Genomic DNA, 21,363 nt, shown 5'->3' on the forward strand with positions numbered 1-21,363 from the left:
GCCTCAACCACCAACCCTGGCAGTGTATTCCAGCAACTCACCTGCCTGTGACAAAAAAAGGTTAACCTACACATCTCCTTTCAACTTTGTCCCTCTCACCTTAAAGCTATGCCCTCTCGTATTTGATTTTACCCATCCTGGGTAAAAAGGTTCTGGCTGTCTACCCTATCTCTGCCTCGCATTATTTTATATACTTCTATCAGGTCTCCCCACAGCCTCTGGTGTCCTAGAGAAAACAATCCAAGTCTTTCCAACCTTTCCCTGTAGCTAATACCACCTAAACCAGGCAAATTCCTGGTAAGCCTCCCCCTACCAAAGGAGGTAAGCTTCCACATGCTTCCTATCATGGAGTAACCGGAACTGCATGCAATATTCTAAATATGGCTGACCCAACTTCTTATAAAGCTGAACAAATGGAGATAGCTGACACATTTCTTTGGGAAAAACGTAGCTAGTAAATGCAAGCATATATCTTTGCTGGCCAGCATTTATAACCACGTTTGTTGAAAATAGACCACAATAGCAGATCACCTGGACAGTTAAGGAGTACAAATGATACACATAAAAAGCTGGAGTAACTTAATGGGTCAGGCAGCATCTCTGGAGATAAGGATTAGGGGATGTTTTGTGTCGAGACCCTTCATCGCTATAAGTAGCAAAGTATATCCTGATCACTACATATTGAACAGAACCCAATAATGAGATTATTGCCTCACAGCATTAACATGATGAGGAGCAGTTCCATTGCTGTTCAATCCTGACAGCCAGAAAATGATTAGAAAGGAGCAGCACAAAGCTTGCATTTTACAAAGAATATGTGCAACTTCAGAGAAGCACTTTGGACATTATTTTATTTAAATACTAGACCAAGTGGGCCCGTTGGGCCCGTCCTCGTAGGGTTTCCATTGTAACCTGGGGAAATTGCTTTTTTCTTTAAAATAAATTGCCCCACACCCCCCCTTTCCACACGACCTCCCCTTTTCCCAGTACCCCTCTTTCCCCCACCACCAAGTCCCCTCTGCACGACCCCTGTTGTCCCCCTCCCCAGTCCCCATTCTCAGACCCCCCCCCATTCTCTCTCCCCAGACACATTCTTACTCTCCCCCACCACCCCCCCTTTCCCCAGCACACCCCTTTCCCCTACTCTCTCTTGCCCCCAGCACCAACCCCCCACCACCGCTGTCCCCCTCCCCAGTCCCACTCTGCTTCCTCCCACCCCCACTCTCTCCTCCTCCCACCCTCCCCGTCGCCCCCACCGTTACTCTCCCCCACCCCCCTTTCCCTACCAGCCCCCCCCCCCCCCCCCCCTGTGGTCCCGGCGAAAAGCACTTACGGATCGTGCAGGGAGGAGGAGGGAGCTGCGGAGCATGGCCGTTACTGTGGCGTGGCCGAGCCCGGACTACTGGAGACGGATAGGGCGGCGGCGCGCTGGTTCCGTGCGATAGCGGGGAGAGGGTCTCCAGGGTGTGGGAGAGAGGAGAGAAGCAAGGGGAGAGAGGAGAGGTGAGCCGGTGATCGCGGGCGGGCGGCTCTGCTAACGGCGTCCATGTCGTTGGTGCGAGTGAGGAGAGGACGCGCGTGTGTGCTGACGTCATACGCACAGACGCACAGCAGCGCCACGCTGAAAACCTTCAATAAATCAGTAGGAGGGGGGGGCAGCGCGAGCTCATCTCACAGGGGCATTGTGACGTCACACGCTGAAGGCCTTCAATAAAGCGCTTAGAAAAAAAAGTTTTTACTTTAAAACCTCTGTAACTTAAAAAATATACGACCAAATTAAATGAAAATATCATTTTCCACGAGCATTCAGCGTGGTGATTAAGGCGGTGCAAAAATTGTGGCGCTACGGTTCATCGTTTTGCCGAAATCAGCCGAAATCACTGTTATAAGCATACATATATATTCATACATTTATTCATTCGTCTAAAAACAGCACCGAAGGGGCGCTGGCTAGCGAGGCTGGAGGGGGATCCACCGCCGGGGATGTGCACACATTCTCGGTGTCCGAGCATGAGGTGAGGTGGGGTCTGACGCGTGTGAACACGAGGAAAGCTGGAGGACCAGATGGTATATCTGGGCGAGTACAAAAGTCTTGTGCTACTCAGCTTGCTCCAGTGCGCACCACAATATTCAACCTCTCCTTGGCAAAGTCCGTGGTCCCTGCATGCTTCAAAAGATCCATCATTGTACCGGTGCCAAAGAATGCCTCTCCAGCGTGTTTAAATGACTACCGACCGGTGGCCCTCACCTCGGTTGTCATGAAATGCTTTGAGAGGCTAGTCAAGAAGCACATCTGCGCCCTCCTTCCTCGCAACATGGACCCACTACAGTTCACATACCGTCCGAACAGGTCCACGGATGATGCGGTCTCCCAGGTTCTACACACCGCTCTCTCTCATCTGGACAGCCAGGGGGGCTATGTGAGGATGCTGTTCATTGACTTTAGTTCAGCATTCAACACAATAGTCCCCAGCAGACTGGTTGAGAAGCTGCTGGAACTGGGGCTTAGCACCCCTCTGTGTGCCTGGGTCCTGGACTTTCTCACTGCCAGGCCCCAAGTGGTCAGGATGGGGGAACACACATCTAGCTCCCTCACCCTGAACATAGGATCCCCCCAGGGCTGCGTCCTTAGCCCCCTACTGTACTCCCTGTACACACATGACTGTGGGGCCAGGTTCAGCTCAAACTCCATCATCAAGTTTGCTGATGACACTGTGGTGGTGGGCCGGATCTCCAACAACGATGAGAAGGCCTACCGGGAGGAGGTGGCTGATCTGGCACTCTGGTGTCAGGACAATAGCCTCCTCTTGAATGTCACTAAAACAAAGGAGCTGATTGTGGACTTCAGAAGGGCTAAACATCCAAGGACTTACACGCCACTGGAGATAAATGGGTCTATTGTGGATAGGGTGAGCAGTTTTAAATACTTGGGAGTCCGCATCGCAGAGGATCTGACGTGGGCAACACACATTGCCGCACTGGTGGGTAAGGCTAAGCAGCGCCTTTACCACCTTAGACAACTGAGGAAATTCAGAGTGTCTCTGAGGATCCTTCATTGCTTCTACTCTGGGGCTGTAGAGAGCATCCTGTCCGGCAACATTACAGTCTGGTTTGGGAACAGCTCTGCCCAGGACAGGATGGCCCTGCAGAGAGTAGTGCGTTCGGCAGAACGCACCATGGGAACTACACTCGTCCCCCTGCAGGACCTAAACATCAGGAGGTGCAGATCCAGAGCAAGCAAGATCATGAGGGACCCCTCCCACCCCAGTAACGGACTGTTCCAGATGCTACGATCAGGCAAACGCCTCCGCTGTCACGCTGTGAAAACGGAGAGGATGAGACGGAGCTTCTTCCCACAGGCCATCAGGACTGTCAACTTTTATAACCCCAGAGACTAAATTTTTGTCGACACTAATAGTAACTTATTAACTTTATTTATATGCTGTAACTGTAATTCCTTTTGTGCACAACCCGCAGGCATTGCCACTTTCATTTCACTGCACATCGTGTATGTGTATGTGACAAATAAATTTGACTTGACTTGACTTGATATATATATATATTCATAAGATCTGAGTTTTAGTAGTATAAGATATAGAAGATAGTGCCTTCATGCACAATTGTTACAACAGATCCAAGTTAGGGCTAGCTTTGCCACTCCTGAAGTGCCTTGCAAAGCTGCCTGCCTTTGGTTGATATGATGAATCTTGATGTGATATTACTTGTCGTGCATGCGTCAGAATGGTAGTCCTGCTCTCTGGTTGTGTTAGTACACTTGCTGCCGGCAGCATTAACACAGCACAGGCTGATTGAATACTCTATTCTGCACTCTGTATCTTCCCCTTTGCTCTGACTTTAGAATTTAGATTTTACAGATACAATGCGGAAATAGGCCATTAGGCCCACAGAGTCCACACCGACCAGCGATCACCCCACAGTGGCCCCAGGGTATAGGCTCGGTCCAGGACAGTGCTGTGCAGAAACTGTTGATGAACCAGCAAGGTTTGAATGGTGGTTACATTTGCTCTGCTGTAAAAGAGAATGAAGGGAGAAAAGGGCACTTCTACAGAACAGCTGCAAAGTAACTTCAAATGGAAACTATTTTGAGGTTCATTCTACTGTTAGCTTTGCAATGCTCCAGTAGGTTTGAACATCCTCTGATCTGGTCACTTATGTCTGGCTGACATTTTAATTGCAGGAACTGAGGTACTGTTATATTTTTGGAGATAACTGCTTGAGATCCTGTCTGCCTTTACAATTTGTTTAAGAACCCTTTGTACTATTTAAAATGGACATGATACTCCCTTGTGTCCTCGTCAATATTACTGACACCACCACTACAAAATATATTCATTCATGTGGGTCTTTGTGTATTGGTTTGAATGGTGTTCTCCAAACAACGATGAATGCATTTTGGAATGAATTAACTGAATGTGAAATTATCTATCATGGGAGGTTTTGGGAAGCTAATAGAAATATTGATTGATCCTAAACAAATAATTGGTCAGAAGTGCATCCATCTATCCTAATATCTCCTACTAAACCCTGTGGCATGGTGGCAAAGCAGGACATTTGTGGCTCGTTTTTGTGGTGTTTGGAAGAAGACAACATACTTGTTTTTTCAGCTCTGTTTTTCCCAAGGCGACTCCTGTTCTCATGGTTTAGTTACAGTTTCCATTCTCTTCTTTGCTCTGCATTTTTTCACCAAAGGAAACTGTGTTTCTGTATCCAGTCTATCAAAAGTATTTATTATTCAAGGGATCGTTATTAGCTCAGCTGCCAACTTTTTGAATTGAAGGGAAAGCAAATTATTTCGACAGCCTGCTCGATCATCATGCTTTGAGCCCTGAAATTCTTTCTTCCAAAGCCAAGATAACTTTTTGTTTTCTTGAGGTGCAAAACTGAACATCGCACTCCTGGTGAAGTCCAAGTCAGCAATGCACTGCCCACTTTCTGAACTTAAGCCACATTGAATAAACGGGCAATACTCCATTAACCTTTGTGACTCCTTTATGTACATGTACACACTGGCCCATATATCCCATTTCCAGCAATGTTTGATAAATGGACAGTACCAAGACGGCATTTAACCTTTTTTGTAAAAATGCAGGTCAGGGTGATTTTTAATGTACATCCAGCATGGTTGGGTGAATTTGTTGATTTTGGACCTTTTGATCTATGTGGCTGAGAACACGTTGGCTTGCTTTGCAACAGTCTGCCTATTGACAATCATAGCAGTGTCTTGAGTCTTACCAACAGCCTCTTCTATGTTTTGCTTCAAACTGCATTCTTTTATTCTGCCACTGCAAATATCATAACTTTTGGCCAGTTTCCCCAACTCTTCACAGAATCTCCTCTTCTGAGTAAGGTTAAACCATTCCCTAATAACAATTGGCTTCAGTCTGAAACTCTTTGTCCACTTGAACCAACTTGTTATAAGTTTTCTATTTCAGCTGTGCAGGAGTTTTCAAATGTTTCTATATTGCAGATCCAGAAATAATAAGAAAAATTAATCTCCCTTCGGCATCGTGACAGTGGATTAAAAATTACTTATTTGGTGGATCACCATTTTAATGAATAGAAATATTAATTATTCAATCTTTTCAACAAAACTCTGCTCTTTACTCTCATGAAAGCTTTGACATCTGCAGTATTGGTTTATTGCTGTCACTTGTACTGAGATACAGTGATAACCATTTGTTTAATGTGCTATCAGGCAAATTATACAAAATATTAGTAGAACAGGTAGTGCAAAATAGAAAGGAAACAGTGTGTAAAATATAGTATTACAGTTACAAGGAAATTACAGATAAAAATACTGCAAGGGCCACAAAGAGGTAGATTGGGAATACATTCCTAGTTTATATGAGGTCTGTTGAAAATATGATAACAGTGGGAAAAAGATGTTCTTGAATATAGACCAGGACAGACCAGTTGGAAATACGGGCAGAGAAATGGCAGATGGTGTTTAATACAGACACGTATGAGGTTCACCAGAATGCTGCTTAGATTAGAGGGTTTTAGATACAGACAGAGGTTGAACAGACTTGATACAGACTCAACTCAGTAGTTGAGGGGAGAGTTGATAGAGGTGTCTAAGATTATGAGAGGCATAGATAGGGTAGACAGTCAGAACCTTTCTCCCAGGGTGGAAATGTCCAACACTGGAGGGCATAGGTATAAAGTGAGAGGGGGAAAGTTTGAAATGTGCAGAGGTTTTTTTTACACAGAGAGTAGTTGGACCTTGAAATGCATTACCAGGAGTGGTGTTGGATGCAGATACAATTGTGGTGTTTAAAAGGCTTTTCAATAGGCATGTGGAAGTACAGGGAAGAGAGGGATATGGATCATGTACAAATGAGATCAGTTTAACGGCATCATATTCGACACTAATATTCAAAGTTCAAGTTCAAGTTCAAAAACACTTTATTTGTCCCCGCGGGGCAATTTACAAAGGCACGTAGAGTAGTACAAAAACTATTGGGGGGGGGGGGGGTGAGCAGCGGGACAGGGGTGGTTGGGAGTTGAGGAGCTGAACAGCCTTGGGGACAAAGGTTGCCCTTCTCCTCTGTGTCCTACAACCTGGGCAGCGAAGCCAGCGTCCTGGGGGGAGCCACTCAAACGCAGAGAACAGGACGCGTGAGGGGTCTTGTAAAATCCTGCCAGCTGACCTTAGCATCTGCTGGTCGCATGGGGTGGAGAGGGCTCTGACAGGGAGTCCAAAAATGTTGGGACAGACTTTGGCTGTGGTCTGCAGGCGTTTTCTGTTCTGAAGGTTGATGGAGTGGAACCAGCAGGTGAAGGAGAACGCTCTCAATGAAGGAGTAGTAAAACGTTATGAGGATGTCCTTGCTGACCCCAAGGGAGTTGAGCTTCCTCAGGAGATACTGCTGCTGCTGGCATTTCCTGAGGATACCCTCTGTGTTGGAGGAAAATTTCAGCAGGTTGTTGAAGACTGTGCCCAGGTACTTGTACTCCTCAACAATCTCCACAGGCTTCCCGTGAATAGTGGTGATGACTGCTGCAGCCAGTTCGCTCTGCTTGTTGGAGAAGGTCACCACCATCTCCTTGGTCTTGTTTGCATTTAGTTCAAGACAGGAGTTGTCGCACCACTCCACAAACTCATGAAGAGCTGAGCTGTGGTACTGTGAGGGGCCTGAGAGCAGAGGTAGGAGAACTGTGTCATCAGCGTACTTGACCAAATGACAGTTAGGCTGGGTGGACCTGCAGCCATCAGTGTACAGATCAGTGTATTGTGGGCCAAAGGGCCCATTTCTGTGCTGTACTGCTCTATGCTCTGTGAACCATCAGAATATTATTACTCAGTCTTCAATTCTTAGCTGTATAGTGACACTGTTCAGTTCAGCAGGTTTTTGATTCTTAAACTAAGTGCTCATGCTCTCCTTAACATGATTTTAAATATGTTACGGCATTATTTTGGTACAATGAATGGAAGTAATCCTTAGTTTTCTGGTCAATATTTATCTTTCCATTAACAATATTATTACAAATATCCTGTAAATGTTGTAGAAGACTATAGTGGTCAAATTGGCACTGTTTCCTAGAGTATTATTTCAAATGTGCTATTTAAATGCAGTTTTGTGTTCTCGCATTTTAGATTCATGCTTTTTAAAAAATGATATATATTGTGATTTTGCTAGCAACATTGTTTTCAACGATCTCAATAATGCATTCCTTAGAGATCTTTCATATTTACTCATTGCGAGCAATGGAATTTAGAGATTGAAAGATTGTTTGTTGTGGTTTAAATTTATTACGCTCAACTGAATGGCTACTGTCTGGGAGCTGTCTGCTCTCCCAAGATTTCCATGAGAAAATGTGTTTATTCTATCAATCATCTCTGATTCTGTAAACAAAGTCTGATATATCGTGCGAACTGAAAGACGAGGCAAGTAAACAAACAATCAACTTAGAAACACTCAGTAGACGAGGCTTTGCCTGTTGAATGAGTCTATCCAGTCTATCCCAGGCTCATCCCTTGCTTCCATCCAGTGCATCTTTACAGTGCATTGCAACAGCAAGGCTGAAGGTATCGTTAAGGATGCCTGCCGCCCTGGCCATTCTCTTGTCTCTCTTCTACCTTCTGGGAGACATTACTGGGGTTTGAAATCTAGAACATCCAAACAAACGTCACCCATTCCTTCTCTCCAGAGATGCTGCCTGTCCCGCTGAGTTACTCCAGCATTTTTTGTCTACCTCTTCCACATACCCTTCCTGCAGATGCTGCCACATATTCTCACTTCTAGCTCATTTGGTTAGTCTGCAATTGTACTTTAATATTTTTTGCATTATTTCAAATGGCACTGCAACAATGCACCATTCCGCTGCTTTGCACGTGTCATTGTTCTGACACCATGACGAGGCCTCTCTCCTGTACTCTGCCTTGTTGTTATTATTGATCTGGATGACAACTGTGGTAAATTTAAAGATCGCGTTGGCGCTGTAATTGGCCGCATAGCGAGTAGTGGGAGCAGAACTAGGAACCAAGCACAGAATGCGTAGGAAGGAACTGCAGATGCTGGTTTAAACCAAAGATAGACACAAAATGCTGGAGTAACTCAGTGGGATAGGCAGCATCTCTGGAGAAAAGGAACAGGTGACGTTTTGGGTCAAGACCCTTCTTCAAACTGAAGTTTCTTCCATCTATTATCAGGCAACTAGATAGACCACCGATAGTCCAACCCACCGATAGACCTTATTGGAGACCTTCATACTATCTTTAATCGAACTATGTAAGAATTTTACTTGCAGTAAACGTTGTACCCTTCATCCTGTATCTGTCCACTGTGGATAGCTTGATTGTAATCATGTGTAGTCTTTTCGCTGCCTGGAAAGCACGAAACAAAAAGTTTTTCATTATATCTCGGTACACGTGACAATAATAAACTATCTGAGCAATTTCTGCAACTGTAGCTGGATGTAAAAATAATGTCTGCCTCCTCATCCCATGAAAGAAGTTTAATGTGCTGCCCCTGTTGTGTGGGGACTGGATGAGAATGTGTGATAACATAGAGCTAGCGTGAAGGGATGGTCAGTGTGGATTTGGTGGGCCGAAGAGCCTGTTTCCATGCAGTATCTCTAAACTAAATGAAAGCTGTTTTTGTCACTCTCTGCTGTCTGAAATGGCTGATGGTTGAGCTTTTGTATTTCCCCATGAAAGGAACGCCTTAGCTTTCTGTGTGGTTTCTGGATTAGTAAGCACATGAAAGGACTCGGGGCTAACCTTCCACAGCTAAACATCTCTTGTGCAGCAGCATTCGGAGCCTGCAGCATGAACCTTCAGCTCATGGATGTAGTGAGAATAAAGAACATCTCCACACTTCCCACGTACACCATGAATGACTTGGTTGTGTACCCCTCAGCTACCTATGTGGCCTGTTCATGCTTGAACTGCCATTTTGTCTTGTTTCCTGTCCAGATAATGGTTTCCTGTCCATATAATGGTTTTGTTTTCTATTATCCTTGTTTTTCTCCACGGTACAGAAAACTGTTTGTGTTATCTTTTGTTTCGTTGCCTCAGCCCATGCGGACCTACCAACTCATTGTGCTCCCAGGAGCATGTTGACATCCTAAGTTGTTGTGGTGAGGGCAATCAGTCGGCAGTGCTTGTGAGGTGCATTCAAGATCTCTTTTAAACCCCTTTAGATTAGTATAGTTCAGAGATAGAGCACGGAAACAGGCCCATGCAAGCACATGTATGTTGTGATTATTCTGCGGCCCAACGAGTCCATGTCGACCAACAATCCCTGTACAATAGCACTATCCTACACACTAGGGCCAATTTACAATTTTACCAAAGCCAATTGACCTACAAATCTGTATGTCTTTGGAGTGTGGGAGAAAACCATAACACCTGGAGAAAATCCAAGTGGTCACAGGGAGAACGTTTTAACTCTGTACAGACAGCACCCATAGTCGGGATCGAATCCGGGTCGCTGGCCCTGTAAGGCAGCAACTCTACCGCTGCACTACCATGCCGCTCCTGGTAGATCTTCAGCAGATAACCGTTTGTTTCAAGTGACTATTCTTGTCTCCAGTGGTGATGGATTTGGTGGTGCTTTGTGAGCCAGGAGTGTGGTGCTGATAATTTGGACTCAAGATCTTCAGAACAAGGGCATACGTTCCAAACTAAATACACAAACTGCTACAGTAACCTCACGAGTCAGGCAACATCCCTGGAGAACATTGATAGGTGACAAGAAATGTCTGAAGAAGAGTCCCGACCTGGAACGCCACCTATCCATGTTCTCCAGAGATGCTGCTGAGTTACTCCAGCACTTTGTATCTTTTTTAAGTAATCCAGCATCTGCAGTTCCTTGTTTCTATTAAGGGAATACATTTTATTGCAGAAAAATCACAACATACATGTGCTTGCATTGCAGAAATGCAACATCATTACACAACTGTATATTGCTTACATTCAATTTATATAAATTGCTTACATAACTGTATATAGAAATACCCATTTTGCAAAATGACTAACTAGGAAAACTTGACTGGGCACTTCTTGTTACAAAACAATCTGTCGATGTCCTTTTACAGTTCAGGAGACCGCTTTGACGTAATTCCCAATGCAAGCCTTCTTTAGAAGTTCAGTAAGTCCCCATTGAAGTAAATTACTTAACCTCATTTTTGCACAATTCATTTGTGACAGTTCCGGTATTCGCACCATACCATGCCCTCACCCTGAACTCCAGACAGATCAACCGGCCTCCTGCCCATCATCAGTAGCTCCATTTCCTCACACTCCAACATGCAGCCAGTCTTCAAACCCACAGCCCTGTTTTATGTTCAGATGTCCTGTTCCCCTCACCAAGGTACAGCCCGATCCCTAATCTACCACTGCAGTACAGCTGGATTTCCAGACCACTTCTCAGTGAGGTGCAGCCGCACTTCTGAATGCCCCCCTGTGAGGTACAACTGGAACTCCCACCACCCCATTCTCTCCCCTCACTGAACCACAGACACATCTGTCAATCACCTTCATCGAGGTACCGCAAGGCTCGGTGCTGGGACCGCAGCTATTTACAATATATATTAATGACTTAGATGAAGGAATTAAAAGTAACATTAGCAAATTTGCGGATGACACAAAGCTGGGTGGCAGTGTGAACTGTGAGGAGGATGCTATGAGGATGCAGAGTAACTTGGACAGGTTGTGTGAGTGGGCAGATGCGTGGCAGACGCAGTTTAATGTGGATAAATGTGAGGTTATCCACTTTGGTGGAAAGAACAGGAAGGCAGATTATTATCTGAATGGTGTCAAGTTAGGAAATGGGGACGTACAAAGAGATCTGGGTGTCCTTGTTCATCAGTCACTTAAAGTTAGCATGCAGGTACAGCAGGCAGTGAAGAAAGCTAATGGCATGTTGACCTTTATGACAAGAGGAATTGAGTATAGGAGCAAAGAGGTCCTTCTGCAGTTGTACAGGGCCCTAGTGAGACCGCACCTGGAATACTGTGTGCAGTTTTGGTCTCCAAATTTGAGGAAGGATATTCTTGCTATTGAGGGCGTCGGTTCACTAGGTTAATCCCCGGAATGGCGGGACTGTCGTATGTTGAAAGACTGGAGCGACGAGGCTTGTATACACTGGAATTTAGATGGATGAGAGGGGATCTTATTGAAACATATAAGATTATTAAGGGATTGGACATGCCAGAGGCAGGAAACATGTTCCCGATGTTGGGGGAGTTCAGAACCAGGGGCCACAGTTTAAGGCCATTTAGAAAGAAGATGAGGAAAAACGTTTTCACTCAGAGAGTTGTAAATCTGTGGAATTCTCTGCCTCAGAAGGCAGTGGAGGACAATTCTCTGGATGCTTTCAAGAGAGAGTTAGACAGACCTCTTAATGATAGTGGAGTCAGGGGGTAAGGGGAGAGGGCAGGAACGGGGTACTGATTATGAATGATCATCCATGATCACATTGAATGGCGGTGCTGGCTCAAAGGGCCGAATGGCCTACTCCTGCACCTATTGTCTATTGAGAAGGGGAGACAAGGAAAATTAGTGCGGCAGTGGCGTTGTTCTAAGAGCAGACAGTGACTTGATGATCCGAACACCTTTTTTTATGTTGTAAGTAAATATTATGCTATCTTTTCAATATTGAGTCCAACAGCCTGTTGCCAGCATGCTGTTTTGATTGATTGAAATATACAGCGTGGAAACAGGCCCTTCGGAACTGGGTACTGATTGTGAAAGATCAAACCATGATCATATTGAATGGCGTTGCTGGCTCAAAGGGCTGAATGGCCTACTCCTGCATCTATTGTCTATGGTCTATGGTCTATGGAGGTACAGCTTAATCTCCCGACCCCCTCCACTGAGTTACAGCCCAATCTACTAAACCCCTCAGCCCTTCTCTAAGGTACAGGTCCCCTTTCTGAGGTAGAGATGAACATTCCCTTCCCGATCTTCCTCAGAGGTACAGGGAGATCACCTGTCCTGCCCCCCCCCCCCCCCCCACCCCCCACCACCCTCACTGAGATTTGAAGGGATCACCTGAGCAACTTCAATGTGCAGAGAGATCTCCTGACACCCTCCTTCGCTGAGGTACAGGCACATCTTCTGGTCATCCTCACTGAGATATAGCCACATCTCCTGACCCCATTCACTGAGGTACATCTACATCTACTGACACCTTAAGGCACAGACAGATCTCCCTCTTTTCCTCTCTAAGGTACTCCTGGGCCTCCTGATTCCACTCCCAGTGTTGTAAATTCCTGTTATTTACAGCTCCTTTATTCTTACCTTTTAAACAAAAAAGTCATACCAGTTGATCTGATGTCCAGATATCCCACAATGCATTACACTTACTACCCCTACCATTCCTGTGAATTTAGTAATGTGGAACATTTTCAGATTCTAAATTATCAAATATTTTAAAATTAGATCAGCTTCCTGTTCGTACAAAATGTATGGCAATTCGTAAAAGTTGAGGTGATGACGACAGGACTTGGCCTGGGAAGACCTGCTGGAGTTTATCTTCTGTCCCTTGGTTACAAATTGGATTCTTGTGCTTCCCAGAATTATCCCAAGCAGCAAACGAAGCAGGAATGTTAAGCGTTCTGGGAGTTTTGATTAACAAAGGAGGCGTTTCCGTTCACGGGCGGATATGGGCAATAAGCAGAGCATTATTTGGATGCTAACGTTATTCATCAGTGTCTGGAATCTGCACTGTTTCTCCATAATTTCAAGATTTAAAGCAAAAGCTTTCTTTCCCCAATAGCCCAATATGGTAATTTTCACTTTGGAAGCATTCTTTTAAGGGATTAAACTAGTCTGTACCGACCAACGATCACCCGTACACTTGTTCTATCCTGCACACTGGGGACGATTTACAGAAGACAACTAACTTACAAAGCTGCACACCTCTGGAATGTGGGAGGAACCCAGAGCATCCGGAGAAAACCCACACGGTCACAGAGAGAACTTAAAAACTCCTTACAGATGGCACCGGGTGATCGGGTGACGTCAGGATCGAACCCAGGTCTCTGGCGCTGCGAGGCAGCAACTCTACCGATGCAACACTGTGTCAACTTCAGTAGAGAAAACATTTTATTGTTAGGCCAATTCCCTGGATACTTTCAAGAAAGAGCCAGAAATATCAACAATATTCCCTTGTGGGAAGACTCAAGACAAAGCCAGTGTTAAACGTCACTTGTAGCTATCAGAGCCAAGACAACTCCACCATTTTGAACCAACATTCAGTTTGAAGGATTTAAACATTTTGGGGCTGAAAAAAACTAAACAAAATCAGGCAGCAACTGTGGAGGGAATGGATAGGTGGTTTTTTTGGGTCAGGATTCTTCTTGGGTTGTAATGCATAGAAAAGTAGGCCATTCGGCCTATCGAGTGTACTCAGTTATTCGATCATGGCTGATCTATTTTGCCCTCTGAATCCCTTTCTCCTGACGTCCCTGTAACCTTTGATGCCGCTACTAAGGAAGAACCTATCAATCTCTGCTTTCCAAATACCCAATGAGTTGACCCACAGCTGTCTGTGCCAATGAATTCCACTGATTCACACCCTCTGACTAAAGAAATGTCTCCTCATCTCCATTCTAAACGCACATCCTTTTATTCTGAGGCTGTGCTCTCTGGTCCTAGACTTTCTCACTAGTGAAAACATCTCTCCACATCAACTCTCTCTAGTGCTTCCATTCTTCTGACAGATTGCAGTAGGGGTCAGAAATCTGGAAAAGAGATGGAGGCAGGACAAAGCCTGGCATGTAGTAGGTGAATACAGGGGTTGGCGTGAGGAGAGGTCACCTGGAAGGGATATTGCGGTCCCTGGATGAATGAGGGAGGTGATGTTGGGACAAGTCATCATTTGTGAGTTATTTGATTGTTTTGAAAAACAACCGTTGTGGTTCACTCATGAGGCTTATGCTAATCACATTACCACTGAACTATTCCTACTTGCCTGCACTTGGTCCAAATTCCTCCAAACCTTTCCTATCCACGTAACAGTCCAAGTATCTTTTAAATGTCCTAATTGTACCCATCTCCAGTACTTCCTCCGGCAGCTCGATCCATATACGTACCAGCAACCTCTGTGTGAAAAAACTGCTCCTTGGTACCCCCTTTAAATCTTTCCCCTCTCACCTTAAATCTAGGCCTTCCAGTTTTAGACCCTCCTACCCTGGGGAATAGACTGTGGCTATTGTCATCTTATTGTCACCTTATCACCTCTCTCACCCCAGGGAGAGAGAAAGGCCGAATAAATTAAACTGCATTTATTTCAATGCAAGGAAATGTAGGGAAGACAGATGAGCTTGAGGCATAGATAGGCACGTGGGCTTTGGACATTCTCACGAAGAAACATAATTGCTGCTGTGAGAAACTTGGACGTTGCTTTTCAGTAACGCTTGATGTTCCTGAAGCAACATTGTGCAATGGAGCCCAAGTACATTGGTTTTCAAATAGTTATGTTGAGTTTTGCTATTAGTTATTTAAACTAGTAGGCGGCATGGTGGCGCAGCGGTAGAGTTGCTGCCTTACAGCAAATGCAGCGCCGGAGACTCAGGATCGATCCTGACTACGGGCGCCGTTTGTACGGAGTTTGTACGTTCTCACCGTGACCTGCATGGGTTTTCTCCGAGATCTTCGGTTTCCTCCCACACTCCAAAGACGTACAGGTATGTAGGTTAATTGGCTGGGCAAATGTGAAAATTGTCCCTAGTGGGTGTAGGATAGTGTTGGTGTGCGGGGATCGCTGGGCAGCGCGGACCCAGTGGGCCGAAGGGCCTGTTTTTGCGCTGTATCTCTAAATCTAAATCTAAAATACCTAAGAGATATACAACAATATTTTAAGGTTTGAAAACGGTGCAATGGGATTTCAAGTCTTTGTTCTGAAAATGGAGAATCAATAATACGTGGCAAGGATGCAAATAAAGTTCCACCTCATTGTATACCTCAATTTAGTTTAGTTTACAGATATAGCACGGAAACAGGCCTTTCGGCTCACCGTGTCTGCACTGACCAGTGATCCCCACACATTAACAGTATCTTACACACTAGGGACAATTTACGCTTATACCAAGTCAATTAACCTACAAACCTGTACGTCTTTGGAGTGTGGGAGGAAACCGAAGATCTTGGAGAAAACCCATGCGGTCACGGAGAGAATGTACAAACTCCGTACAGACAGCACCCATAGTCGGGATCGAACCCGGGTCTCCGGTGCTGCAAGTGCTGTAAGGCAGCAACTCTACCGCTGTGCTACCATGGCCGCCGTGGCCTTGTGAAGGATGATTTAATGTTTTAGATAATGTTTTGTAACTGTGAATCTTATTGTACCTGCATTGCAGCAATAACTAAACCACTGCTCTTAAATGTGGTTTTCAGGGATTCATTTCCAACACTCTTAGGTGATCTTACTTCATCAGATATGTACAGTGAGGTCTGTGACTATTCAACACATAGCTACCTCTATTCTCAGCAGAATAGCCATAAAACACACATTTCATGCTTAAAGCACATACTTCTTTGATGCTGCATAAATGCAGCTCTCACCACCATTGGAATTGTGTGCAAGTTGCCTTGCATTAATTGGGATACGATGTTGTCATTAAATTGTATGAAATCCAGTTATGGAGAATACATTAGTTTTAAGCCAGGGTGGAAAGAAAATATTGCACAAAAGGTCGCAAAGTGCTGGAGCAACTCAGTGTGTCTGGCAGCATCTCTGGGGAACATGGGCAGATGACATTTCAGGTCGAGACCCTTCTTCAGATCCGACCTAACCCAAAACGTCACCTATCCTTGTTCTCCAGTGATGCTGCCCAACCTGCTGAGTTACTCCAGCACATTGTGTCCTTTGTGCATAAACCAGCATCTGCAGTTCTTTGCTTTTGCAACAAAAAAAATTTGAATTCACTTTTCAAGTTGACTATTGTTGTTCCTTATCTGACAAAATGAGCGACATGAAATCTCACCACACAGTGAGTCAAAGCAAATTTTTATCCTGTTATCCTTCTGTGCCAAATTTAAGAGAAAGCAAAGTAATCAATTTAAACTTGTGGCTAATGAGCCATCAGACACGAATTCTTGCAGAGGGAATAACTAGTTTTGTCATTTAATGGAAAATTGCAGCCACTTGTGCAACATTCTCCTTAATGAATTGTCCATTAGCATTTATTAAGGATAATATTGCAGAAGCAGCTAGTAAGTTAAATTCCAATTTACAAAAAGCTCATGATTAGATTAGATCCCAAAGTCCTTCCGCTCTTGTAGGAATTATCCAAGGTGCATTTGGCAGTGTTCATTACATAACTTTTTAAAAGGTTGGTGATTAAAAATGTAATGCATTCTTTTGAGGCTGTTAAATTGCCGGACATTTTTGCAAGCGGATCCAAAGGCCAGTAGGTTTGCCCAACCTTGTTGTATACTTGTGAGTGGTATTGGCAAATGTTCGTAATTTAGATTTAGTTTTTTAGTTTTGTTTATTGTCACGTGTACTGAGGTACAGTGGAAAGCTTTTCGTTGTTTGCTACCTAGACAGGGTAAAGACTATACACGATTACAATCGAGCCGTTCACAGTGTACAGATAAAAGAGTGGAGAGAATATAATGAGTACTTGCAGATCCACTTCTGGGACCAGCACGCAGGGAGTCGCCCGGCCTGGGCACCATCTTCGTTTGCATAGCTGTCATTGTGTTCATGGTTTTGCAGATTAGAAGTGACTGCACCATCAAAATGAAATGATTTGCAAAGTGATATTTTTCACCGCTGATTATTGAGCAGTGCCTCAAGAGGTAAAAGTCCTTTCCATTGTGAAACCCATGAGAATCTCAAAAATAAGATGTGTTTATAATCATCGATGGTATTATCAGAATAGATGTCTATTTGAACTATGTTTTCATCAGCTATAAAACATTGGCTCCTCGATTCTTTGAAATCTGCATATGGTTTTGGATTCTCCTTTTTGGAAACGCATGAAAGGCAATGAACATACAATTTGGAAATGGCAGGTATCTCAGCCACGTGCAGGTTGGTCGATGAGGAATCAATCAAGCTGGGTGTTTTGTTCCAGATGGAGTTGATCATCTGTGTGTTATACCAGGTGCACACATCCAGGCAAGTGGAGATTATAGTATCGCACTCCTTCCTTGACATAAACGCTTGAGAACCTCAGTGGAGAGTGGCTTGCTGTAGAAAACCTAGCCTTTGGCTTGTTCATTTAACAGTCGTTTGACTAAATGTCAGCATTCATTTCAAGAGGACTAGAATATGGGATTAGAAGGGAGAGATAGATCAGCCATGATTGAATGGCGGAGTGGACTTGATGGACCGAATGGCCTAATTCTGCCCCTATCACATGACCTTATGACCTTATAAAGGTAAGGATGTAATGCTGAGGCTTGATAATGCACTGGTCAGGCCACATTTGGAATATTGTGAGCAGTTCTGGGCCCCACACCTGAGGAAGGATGTGCTGGCATTGGAGAGGGTCCAGAGGAGGTTTACGAGAATGATCCCGGGGATGATTGGGTTGAGCTTGATGAGTGTTTGATGGCTTCGGGCTTGTAGGTACTGGAGTTTAGAAGGATGCGGAGGAATCCCATTGAAATCTACCAAATAATGAAAGGCCTGGATAGAGTTGACGTGGAGAGGATGTTTCTACTAGTGTTACAGTCGAGGACCAGAGGGCAGAATAAAAGGATGTATTTATGTAATGGAGATGAGGAGGAATTTATTTTGCCAGAGTGTGATGAATCCGTGGATTGCATTGCCACAGATGGTCGTAGAGGCCAAGTCATTTGATACTCATCAGGGGAGATTGATAGGTTCTTGATTAATAAGGGCATCAAACGTTATGAGGAAAAGGTAGGAGAATGGGGTTGAGAGGGAAGGATAGATCAGCTATGATTGAATGGCGGAGCAGACTTGATGGGCCGAATGAGCGAAAATCTGCTCCTATGCATTCTGGTCTTTAAAGCAAAAACTGAGATGCTTGACCTATTTCTATGGGAACAAGAAGAGTGAGGAGATTTTTTTAGATTGTGAATGGTCAGAGTGAGAAGAAAGGACAGCCTTGTCCAGTTGTGGAAGTTTAAGGACTAAAGTTGAGACATATCCGTAAGGGTAACTGAAGCTGGGATTATCACAATTTCTAAAGGAAAACAGATATCCAGCAGAAGCAGGTTATTTGGAGGAGGTGATACTGTGATTAGTTCTGGGTTTGTTCCAAAAAGCCAGTACAGACCCGCTGAGCTCCCTGGCCTCTTCCTGTGCTGAGAGTGTCTGTGTTCGATGTCAGCGTTTTAGTAGCAGACAGTGATTTAGAAACCGTTGTGAAATAGATTAAGAAGCATTTCTGTAGACTGAGATAGTCACTGTTCAGTGGGTTACATTTCCTATGAGACACAGTTTATTAAACACTTCAGACAGTGCCTAGAGAAATAATTTCATGAATTTCACTTTAAAATTTCCATGTCTTTGCTTCAATGCATTCATTCAGTGTTAAATCAGGAAACTTACCATTTTAAACTTAATGAAGCCAAGTTGCATTTTCATCCAAAGATCTCTGCCACCATTTCACTACAAGTAAGTTAATGATCTAGAAGACTTTGTAGGTTAATTGGCTTCAATTAAATTGTAACTTGTTGCTAGCATGTAGGATAGTGTTAGTGTATAGGGGTGATCGCTGGTCAGCCCACTCGATGAGCCAAAGGGCCTCTTTCCGTGCTGTATCGCTAAAATCTAAAGTCCTATTAATTGTACTTATCTGTTTTATTGTTAGATTTGGTAATGCCACCAGATTTCTTTATTGAAGTGACCTTAAGAGCAAATGAAAATAATGCATTGAATTATTGTAAGCATACACATTGATTGATAAATATTGGGTGTGAAAAGGCAAAAGTAGAATTTGAATTTACTGCCAGGCATAAGGTTAACATTGCAAATTGGCTAGCCGTTAGAGAAATGGCATGCAATTTTTTTTTGCTATCATGATTTAATTCTGTACCTGCTTATGCTAAAGGCAGGAAATCTGATTGACCTCAAATATTTCATTTCGAGCTATCTGTCATAAAACGATTGACAGTTAGGAATAATACCGCAGAGCTAATTAATGCAATTTTGTCGTATTGTATTTCCAACTTAAAGCAGCGCAGAGAGGAGGTATTTGCTTCTGTCAGCCAACACTGAATTCCTGGCATTGCCCATGTCTGAGCCACAGGTCTGATTTTATTTTATTTTTTGCCATACTGGAACTGAAAATCAGATGGAGGTGAAAACTATCCATTGCTGATATCAGAGGGCAACACTATGGAGCAAGAAGGAGTCTGCTGGAGGAACAAATGGTTGAGTAGCATCTGATGGGGAATTGGGGGCACGGGGAAGGAATTTTTGATGTTCCAGGTTGAGCCAATGTGCCAGGACCAAGGGGAGAGGGAAGTATAAAGAGGGAGAGGGTGAGACAGGATAAAATTAATGAGTTCCGCACGGCTGCAGGAATAGGCATCAATGCAGTAGTTGATGTGACAGAGAAGGAATTGCGGGAGTGGTACCAGAACAGGTTTAATCAAGGACAGTTCCACATAGCCAACATTCTTCAGTCTGAAGAAGGGTCTCAACCCGAAACGTCACCCATTCCTTCTCTCAAGAGATGCTGCCTGTCCCGCTGAGTTACTCCGGCACTTTGTGTCTATCTTCAACAAAAAGACAGGCCTATTGCCCATGGCCACACCTTTGATATGTAGGAAGTGAAAAGAGTCAAAAGAGAAATCGTTTAGGGTGAGTGCAATTAATATATAATGCAAATAATTGTACCGCATCTTAGATTTTGCAGGTGTCATCAGTATGGTTTGAAGCCAAAACTATATCCAGCAAACTCCACTCGCACTAATGCTTGATAAAATTTCTTCCACAAGCAATATGGGCCAGAATTACGGGCAATAATGACATGTCAAAAACTTTTAAAAGATCAGATTGGGTTAAAATAGAGATGATTTTTTTCTTTGTGTAGCTTTTGTAAGTTTATCGCACAATGCATTGAGCATCTTTCCTAACAAGTGAGGCTAGTTTGCACAATGTAGTGGCCTATCCTGTGTCGTCAGAAACCACGCAAGGCACTGCATGTCCCAACCTATTATCAGTAATTTCTATTTCATAATTAGCTAATAGCATTTAATCTGCCTTCCACAGGTCTGGATGTGCTAATGTTTAAATGTAGTATGTTCTAACAATGATTCATTATGCAATTATTGTGGTTTTTAAGAGCAATATCTCTTATTTGCTGACATGGACTATTTCTATCAGTTCACTCAGAATTGCTACAATCAAATTAGTTAAAGGATCTCGATAAATACCTTGTTTTATCATAATTAGTTTCCCATCTGATTATCTGATCGGATGTATGTACTTATGGTAAAATCAGCAACTAGTGAAAATCTTTTGAGATTTCTCTTCAGCAAGTCCCAGATTATGAAAAGAATGAAGAGAGAATTCATTGTTAAACTTATCCCGATGGGCCCATCGATGAATCTCAGTTCAGATAAATGAACTAAAAGTCTCATTGATCTACTCGGGCTTCTGTGTGAAATGTGCTAGTGCTGCTTCACTTCAATTCACTGGGAGTTCAGACATGGGCATGGGATGCAAATTGACCCGTTTCCATGACGAGTGTTCAGGAGCAGTACCTAGCTGTTATCAGGCAGCCTCATCAGCTAGAGTGCAGTCCTGACCTCCCATCTACCTGGACATTTGAACTTTCTTTGAAGGTAGACACAAAATATTGGAGTCTCAACCTTCAAGGGTCTCGACCCCAAAATGCAACCCATTCCTTCTCTCCAGAGATGCTACCTGTCCCGCTGAGTTACTCCTGCATTTTGTGACT

Source organism: Rhinoraja longicauda, chromosome 10 (assembly GCF_053455715.1).
Source record: "Rhinoraja longicauda isolate Sanriku21f chromosome 10, sRhiLon1.1, whole genome shotgun sequence".
Classification (NCBI taxonomy): Eukaryota; Metazoa; Chordata; class Chondrichthyes; order Rajiformes; family Arhynchobatidae; genus Rhinoraja; species Rhinoraja longicauda.